Below are 8834 nucleotides of genomic sequence, written 5' to 3' on the forward strand. Positions count from 1 at the left end.
CAAATCCATCTACCTCTGACAAAGTCCAATGGCTTGAAGTTCTGTGCACCACCCCCTTCTCCTCCCATGCCCCATGCTGTTTTCTACCTTCCTGCCTTTGCTCAGACTAGTCCATCTGATAGGAACCCCCTCTCCTCCCTCCTTGTTCTAGATGGTTGTTCCTACTTGTGAAGATTCACTGTGGCCATCTCCTCCGGGAAGCACTGCCTGTTTCCCCAGGTTGGCTGAAGGCCTCCTTCTTTGTATTCCCAGAGCGTGCCTGTGCATCTGTGTTTTATCTCTTACTATATTTATATTTAAATCATCTGTTTAGGCATGCGTTTCTTCGGGAGACTGTCAGCTCTTCGAAGCCAGTAAGCTACATACAATGCCTAGAATACAATAGACTTCAAGTAAATTGGTTTTTTGTTTGTTTACTAAACTGAAAAGCAAGTATTAAGAGAAAAATCCTGTTTTGATATCAGGCCAAAACTTGTGGATAGGATAATATGAAGCCTATTAATGGAATTCTATAGAGTTACATTTCTAGACAACATAAAAATACAAAATGAAATATCATCAAAGCTGAAGAGTCTCAGATGCGTACACCTCATACCTGTGGCTATAGTCATCACCAGGGGTGGGCTCCGGAGAGTGTTTGCTGATTTCACCTGTTCCACCAACTGCCAGCTGAATCATCTTGTGTAAACTATTGGGTTGCTTTTGCCTCAGTTCTTCATCTGCAAAATGGGACCAAAAATTGCATTATTGTTAGTCTTAACCAAGATAATATATGTAAAACACGTATTAAGGCTTATTATTATCACTATTGTGCCCTTTTTACCTCCCTTACCATATTGTTTTCCCCACGTATTATCTCCATCCATTGTAGCAACCATCTACTGAGTAATAAAATGAATTGCATAAATTATTGCTAACCCTTACTGCTAATGGAAGTATTGTTAGCTGCCATTTTATAGATGGTGATATTAAGGCTCAGAAAGATTAAATTTATTACGCACAGTCATACCGTTAGTAAGAGGCAGATCCTCTTACTAATAAAGCCAAAACTAGTCAGCTCTAAGACCAGCACTTTTTCACAACACCAAGATGCTTTCTCAAAACCCCAAGAAAAATAGAATTGTGTGGCTTTTATAAGTTCTATAGTTTTTTGGAATGTGGATGCCTGATTTTAAACAATCTAGAAAAAGTCCCTACCCAAAAGCACCACATCTTTCAGTTCCAAAAGCCTGATAGTCCTCAAACATGTTTAGATCCACAGTCAGAAGTCAAACAAAAAGAGGACAATTCCGGAGAAGTAACATGTTAATATTCACACTAAAGTGTTAATGACAAGTATAAAGTCCTTTCCCAAGAGCAATCTGAGTATAACGCATCAAAGGAATGAAGGAAGTGTACAAAATTACTGCTGAAGGTAGAAAAAAGTGAAAGGCAATTTTTAATACCAAAGTAGTTTTTTTAACCTATTTGGGGAGGGCGGTATTTCTGATGATTTGCTAGAAGTTATGAAACCTTTTCAGAACTATACTCAACAGTATACCTTTTCATTCCAACTTTTGAAGGTCTTGTCAGGGGATTCACAACTCACAAAGCCCACACCTAGCTCAAAACTCTCTGGTTGGGGGCCAATAATGCCAATATAAAGATTTTGCAGCAGAGACCAATATGGTGAAAGGATTAAAAAATATCTAGGGGAACAATGCAAGCTGTTTCCTTACCTCACAGACTTAACCACCAATGTCAGACTCTCTTCTGTTAATTTTGAGATGCCCCCAAGTTCTCCACATTATCTTCCATTTAAGAACTAACGGCCTGAAACATTAAACAGTATGTACCTCCCATAGCCTTTTGCATTCACCTCATCATGCTCTAAAATGTGGGGTAGAATTTATTTTAAACAAGGCTTTCTTGGGGCGCCTGGGTGGTTCAGTGGGTTGAGGCCTCTGCCTTCGGCTCAGGTCGTGATCTCAGGTCCTGGGATGAAGCCCCGTGTCGGGCTCTCTGCTCCACAGAGAGCCTGCTTCCCCCTCTCTCTGCCTGCCTCTCTGCCTACTTGTGATCTCTGTCTGTCAAATTTAAAAAAAAAATCTTTAAAAAAAATAAATAAACAAGGCTTTCTTGACCACATGTAACACATTCTGATGAAGCTAAAGAAAGGGAGTATAGCACTGAGTTTGGGGGTTATATTATCAATTAATATTGATTGCCTAGAAAATATGAGAGAAGCATACAGTGTTCTCAGTTAGATGCAATAGAACTCATTTCCTTGCACCATGAGCTCCCTTTCTCTTTCTCTACCACTCCAGCCCAGATTCAGTCTGCATCTGCTACATATTGCCATCCATGAGGGTTCAAGGACTCACTCTTCTGTGAAAGATCTCCATGTATCCATTCATCCCATTGGGCAGACTGAGTGTGTATGCCATTAGTAGTTGCTGCTAGCTTCTTTCCACATGGTCTTGCTTAGAGACTTCAAAACTGAATAGAGTGAGACAGAAACCCATCCAACATTTGAATATCAGGTCATGGTGGTTATCTAGGGAGCACCACTGAGGGTCTGGTAAAGCTACTGATTTCAGATTTATTACATTTCATATGGCTTTCATACATATCTCTCACTTGCCACCAAAAACTGTGTTAGAGGTTGTCACAGCTATGGTAACCAGAGGCCAGGCTGTAGGAAAAAGAATGCTAACCATGTGGTGAGTCTGCAGCACAATTTTGCAATCTTCAAATCATAATAAATAGGGTTGCTCCATTTTTATTAAGCATTCATGACTTTGCTGGGAACCAAAAGACAGATGGACAGAAATATATGAAACAACATAGCCACTAAATAAATGAAATGGTATCAAAACGTTCTAGAATTTTGCTTGTGAAGAATATTTTGATGAAGCACTTACAATGTCACAAAAATAATGCCCCCCAATTAAAAAAAAAAAAAAACACAGATAAAAAAGCATAGCAGCCTGTCAATGAAAGAAATACCAAGCAGATGTTTTCCTTATTTCCAAATATATTTAGAAGTCTGAAGAAAAACCATGAAGAGTGTTTTTATTATGCACCTGTCATGGTCAACATCTGGCACTAGCTCTCACCAATCCATCAACCCCACAATGTTGTGTCTCCTTCCAGCTCACAGAGAGATTATAAATAAACCCACAGTGCAGAGCATGGCTTTTCTTTTTTCTTTTTTCTTTTTTTTTCCTTATGTCTCTCTTTTTCTTGCCTTTATTTTTTTTGTTTTTCACAGCAAGAAGGGAGAAGAACAGAAAACAGAAAAAGTGTATTTGTACCGTTTATAAACCGTATAATAAATATGCCTCCTAAAGAAGAGATGACAAATATAGTAGGAAGAAAGAATTTGACATTTTTAAGAGAAAAATGGAAAAAAACTAAAAAAAGGAAAATGAGATGTATGACATCTGCCAATCTTCTATTCATTTGTTCATCTAACAAGTACATTTCACTAACTACTCAGACAAAGTACATACTACATAGCACAGTGCATTAATGCCAAATTAAAAATACACTTACACAATTAAAAAGTCCTTGCTCTCATGCAAGACAGGGCATGCACTCAAAGAGCTATTATAAAGGTCTGTAAGTGAGGGGTCAAGACCTACTGCTGATTTTATTTATGAGACTTTCATTTATATAAACTAGGAGGAGTATTTTCAGGCCGCAGCACAGGAAATAGGAGAAAATTTTCCACCAATTACTCCAAGAAAAGAAAGATGGATCAAATTCCATTACAAAGAATATAGTTATCATCCAAATTATTTTGTTATTTTTAGACTTTGGATAAGTGGCTCAGTGACTAAAGACTGGAAGTTTGTCTTTATAAAGAAATAAGTATTTTGTTATACTGGATTTTTTTTTTTTTGCACAACAGATTCTTTTAAGCCACTTTTCCTTGACAGACTAAAATCTTACTGAAAATTTCAAGTAAGTAAACAGACTAGACTTGTGTTGATCAGTCATGTTCCCATTTGGGGGAACTTACACACACACACACACACACACACACACACACACTCAAACAATTGTAGGCAGAAGTTCAGGTGTGCATGAGGACTCTTGATTTCAAGGGAAGAGTCAGTTTGAATTGGGGCAGAAATAGAGACATCATTAATTCATAACAAAGGAACGGGCGAGAGTGGCTGCAACAAGGGACTCCTACATCTTCAGGACTCCTGTTCTCAGATCTCTGCTTCTTTCTGTACTTTAGTCACAGTTCAATTTCTCCTAGAGCAGGCAGGGCTCTCCATGCTGTGGAAGACTTGAAGGTGGGCAGCAAGTCTGTGTTCAGATCATTCCAGATTCACCCCCAAGAAGAAATTCCTTTCCACCATTCTGGATTCTTTCTCACCTGAATCTTAGTCTGAAATCTCTCTAATATGGACAATGGAAATGTTTGATTTTGACTCATCACTAAATCATGAGGCAGTATCAGGTAAGAAGAGACCATGTGGTGATAGCTGAGACGGGGGAAGTGCAGGGAGAAGGATAGAAGACCTACAAAGGTAGGAAGAGCAGGGGCGCCTGGGTGGCTCAATGGGTTAAAGCCTCTGCCTTCGGCTCAGGTCATGATCTCAGGGTCCTGGGATGGAGCCCCGAGTTGGGCTCCCTGCTCAGTGGGGAGCCTGCTTCCCTTCTCTCTCTCTGCCTGCCTCTCTGCCTACTTGTGATCTCTTTCTGTCAAATAAATAAATAAGATCTTTAAAAAAAAAAAAAAAAAAAGGTAGGAAGAGCAAGTCCTCCAAAGAGAGCAATGCTAGACATACAAGTAACTAACGACCTCAAGTGTGGCTTATATATCTTCAAACGTTTTATGCTATTGTGATTGTTTTTATCAAAGTTTTATACTTCCTGTGAAGAATATATTTTCGTTATTGATAAAAGAGTTCTGTTTTGCTGTTCTAATAAAAGAGTCTGTTTTGCTGTTCTAATACAAAGTACAATGCTTGTGATTGAAAATAATGAAATTATATTTAGGGTTATTATTTGATTCTTTGCATTTTATAAGATTTTTAATAATTTTCAAACCTTAACAATAGTGTTACAGTACTTAGCTATTGTAGTGATAGTTGTATAATCACAAAAATAGTGCTCATAATGTCATAAATAAAAGCAACATATTAGAAATTTGGCCCATTTCTAGTATAGCCTATTTCTTTAAACATTTATAGTGAACACAGATTTTTTTTTAAGAGCTTCTAATAAATTTAGAAAAGCCTCTTCTTATAATGCAATTTCTTTCTTATTGTTAGAACCAAAATCTCTTGTTCAAACTAACTTACTTCTATGGTTTAGGGGTAAAAACATACTTACAGATAATATTAGCCTTCTAAGTGGCAATTCCTATTCAAGTTCAAATTGGAATTGACTCAAATGAGTGAAAACCAGTTCCATTATTTTCATTTTCTATAATGCCCTTCAATCCCATTTTTTTAATGCATTCATTCCTTATTTTCTTCACTTTACTTCCAAGTAGGTTCATATGCATAGCTTCTAACTTCCCAGATTGGCTATTTTAATTTCTTAAGACATAGATTAGATTCCTTATTTTGAACCTTGTCACATAAAAACTTAGAATGGGTCAGGCAGCTGAATGTAATTAAGACTGATTGGCCAATTCAACAATAAAAACAACTAGCCAGATAAGGGGTTAATGATTGTGCCAAGCAAGTAAAAAAAAAAATCAAATTACCTAGTAGCTGGAATAAAACCCATGAATTTTGAAAGAATAAAGACTGGTGATAAAATAAACTTGAAAGTGCACATGTACTACAATGTACTCTCTTTGGACGCCTGCTAGGAAGATCCTTGGAGGCTTGTTCAACCACAAATAATAAACTGAAACTTATTCCATATTGGCGGAGGGCCATACAATATTTCAGCATAACCACAGAGTTCCTGGGTCTCAGAATGTTTATAGCAGAATTTTCATGAAACCTTCAGGTACCATTATGTAAAATCCAGTGTGCAGAGTGTTAGGAGTCATGTGATCAGTTTAGACAACACACAGAACATTTTCCTTTTACTCAAGTTTTAATATATTTACTTTAGTATACGCATTAGAATTATATATTAGATAAAATACAACATAGGGGCGCCTGGGTGGCTCAGTCATTAAGCATCTGCCTTCAGCTTAGGTCATGATCCCAGGGTCCTGGGATCAAGCCCCCTCATGCAGCTCCCTGCGCAGTGGAAGCCTGCTTCTCCCTCTCCCACTCCCCCTGCTTGTGTTACCTCTCTCACTGTCTCTCTGTCGAATAAATCAAGTATTTTTTAAAAATTTTAAAAATACAACAAATATCATACCTACATTTTAATGGCTAATTTCTTAAGACTAAGATTGAAGTAGATATTTAAGATAAAACAGGGATCAATTTAAAGAAAAATATCCCGTATTCAGTTGTTCATCCTACAAGTATTAAGTAGGTGGTCAATGTTGACCTCTTTGAGAAGATGAGATCTGAGCAGACTTGGAGAAGGTGAAGGAGTGAATCACGTAGGTATTTGGAGAAGTGTTCCATGTAGAGAAAAGTTAGAACAGAAGCCCTAAAGTAGGAGTGGCTGAGGTGTGGGAGGAATAGTAAGAAACCAGTGTGGCTACAGAAGAGAAAGAGAGGAGCCCACAAGATTATGGAGAGTCAGGTCATGTAGTACATTCTCAGTGGGGGTCTGTATAACTTATCACACAATCTGGGTCACTTACTAGAGTAAAAAGAAGGTGTTTGTTTTATAATTATACCGAAATGGCATGTATAAATGGGGGCTGTCCCATGCAAACTAGATCACTCTACCTATAGGACAATGTAAAGACTGAGGCTTTTGCTCTGATTAAAACAGAGAACCATCACAGATACTTTAAAGGATTGTCCCTGCTGCTGTGGTGAGACTAGATTGTAGCAGAGCAGCTGTCATTCTAGATAATCGTCAATAATTGAGGTGATACAAGCATATGACCAAGTCTAGAAAGTACTGTTCAAGCACATATGGCACTCTTAATCTTCCTGATCCAGGACAATTCTGTCAGGTCCCTAGAGTAGGTGATGCCAGGAGAAGCCTAAAGAGTCTGTTCCGCACACCAAGAGATTAACACTGATTTTTCTATAGCACTGTGCTAGGTACTAGAAATATAATATTGAAACCATACATTTAAGCTCAAGAAATCTGACTGGAAAGATAGAACATACATTTATTGTAGTGATCCAAAGGGGCACATGCACCTGAATGTTTATAGCAGCAATGCCTATAATAGCCGAACTATGGAAAGAACCTAAACGTCCATCAACAGATGAATAAGTAAAGAAGATGTGGTATATATACACAATGGAATACTATGCAGCCATCAAAAGAAATGAAATCTTTCTATTTGCAACAACATGGATGAAACTAGAGGGTTTTATGCTTAACAAAATAAGTCAATCAGAGAAAGGCAACTTTCATACGATCTCCCTGATACGAAGAATTTGAGAGGGAACGTGGGGGGTTTGTTGGGTGAGGAAGGAAAAAATGAAATGAGATGGGATCGGGAGGGAGACAAACCATAAGAGACTCTTAATCTCAGAAAACAAACTGAGGGTTGCTGGGGGGAGGGGGGTTGGGAGAGGGTGGTTGGATTATGGACATTGGGGAGGGTATGTGCTATGGTGAGTGCTGTGAAGTGTGTAAACCTGGCGATTCACAGACCTGTACCCCTGGGGCTAATAATACATTATATGTTAATAAAAAATATTTTTAAAAGAACATATATTTATGATTATGAATTGGGAATCCTAACAGCCTGATAAGTTGTTCTTGCCAGTTAGAGAAAGAACAAGAAACGACATTCTGGGCAGACACCAGCATGTGAGTTCAAACACCATATATCCCATTTCTCTTCTGAAACTTCTAATAAACCCCCAAAAAGAGTGTATCTAGTTTTAAATCCTGAAAAGCTTCCTGGCGATTCTAATATTAGCCCCTAGGTTGAGAACCACTCACCATAGTGACAGCACACTGAATTATAGAATATTCTTTTGGGACTTATGTTCCTCATTTCAGAATTAAAAATCAGTGTTCTGTTATGCCCCACTGTGAGGTGCTAAATATAGAAAAACTTGGAAGAGAATAGGCAAAAAAAAAAATGGCTCAAATAAAGTTTTTAATTGTGGAAGGAAATGCAACCAGACAGAGGAGAGAGAGAGAAATGAAAATGATAGAGTTGATCCTTGAATAACACAGATTTGAACTGTGTAGGGTCACTTATATGCGGATTTTTTTCAACAAATGTACATACAGTACTGTAAATATATTTCTTCTTCCTTATGATTTGCTTAGTAAGATTTTCTTTTCTCTAGCTTACTATAAGAATGCAGTATATAATACACAGAACATACAAAATGTTTTAACTATGTTATTAGGGACTTCCAGTGAACATTAGGCTATTAGTAGCTAAATTTGGGGGGAGTCAAAAGTGATAATGAATTTTCAACTGCACTGGGGTGACATTCTTAACCCCCCATTGGTCAATGGTCAACTGTATATGTATTAGTTTGCTTGGGCTGCCATAAGAAGATACTACAAACTGGGTGACTTAAACAACATTTTTACCCTTGCAGTTCGAGGCCAAAAGTGCAAGATCAAGGCGCCTTCAGTGCTGATATCTGGTAAGAACTCATTTCCTGGCTTGCATATGGCTGCTTTCTTAGTGTTCCTCATAAGGCATCTTCTCTGTGTGTACAGAGAGAGAAGCAGAGAGATTTCTAGAGTCTCTTCCTCTTCTTACAGAGACACCAGTCTTTCAGATTAAAGCCCCACCCTTTCGACCACATTTAACCTTA

The sequence above is a fragment of the Mustela lutreola genome, chromosome 5 (assembly GCF_030435805.1).
Source record: "Mustela lutreola isolate mMusLut2 chromosome 5, mMusLut2.pri, whole genome shotgun sequence".
Classification (NCBI taxonomy): Eukaryota; Metazoa; Chordata; class Mammalia; order Carnivora; family Mustelidae; genus Mustela; species Mustela lutreola.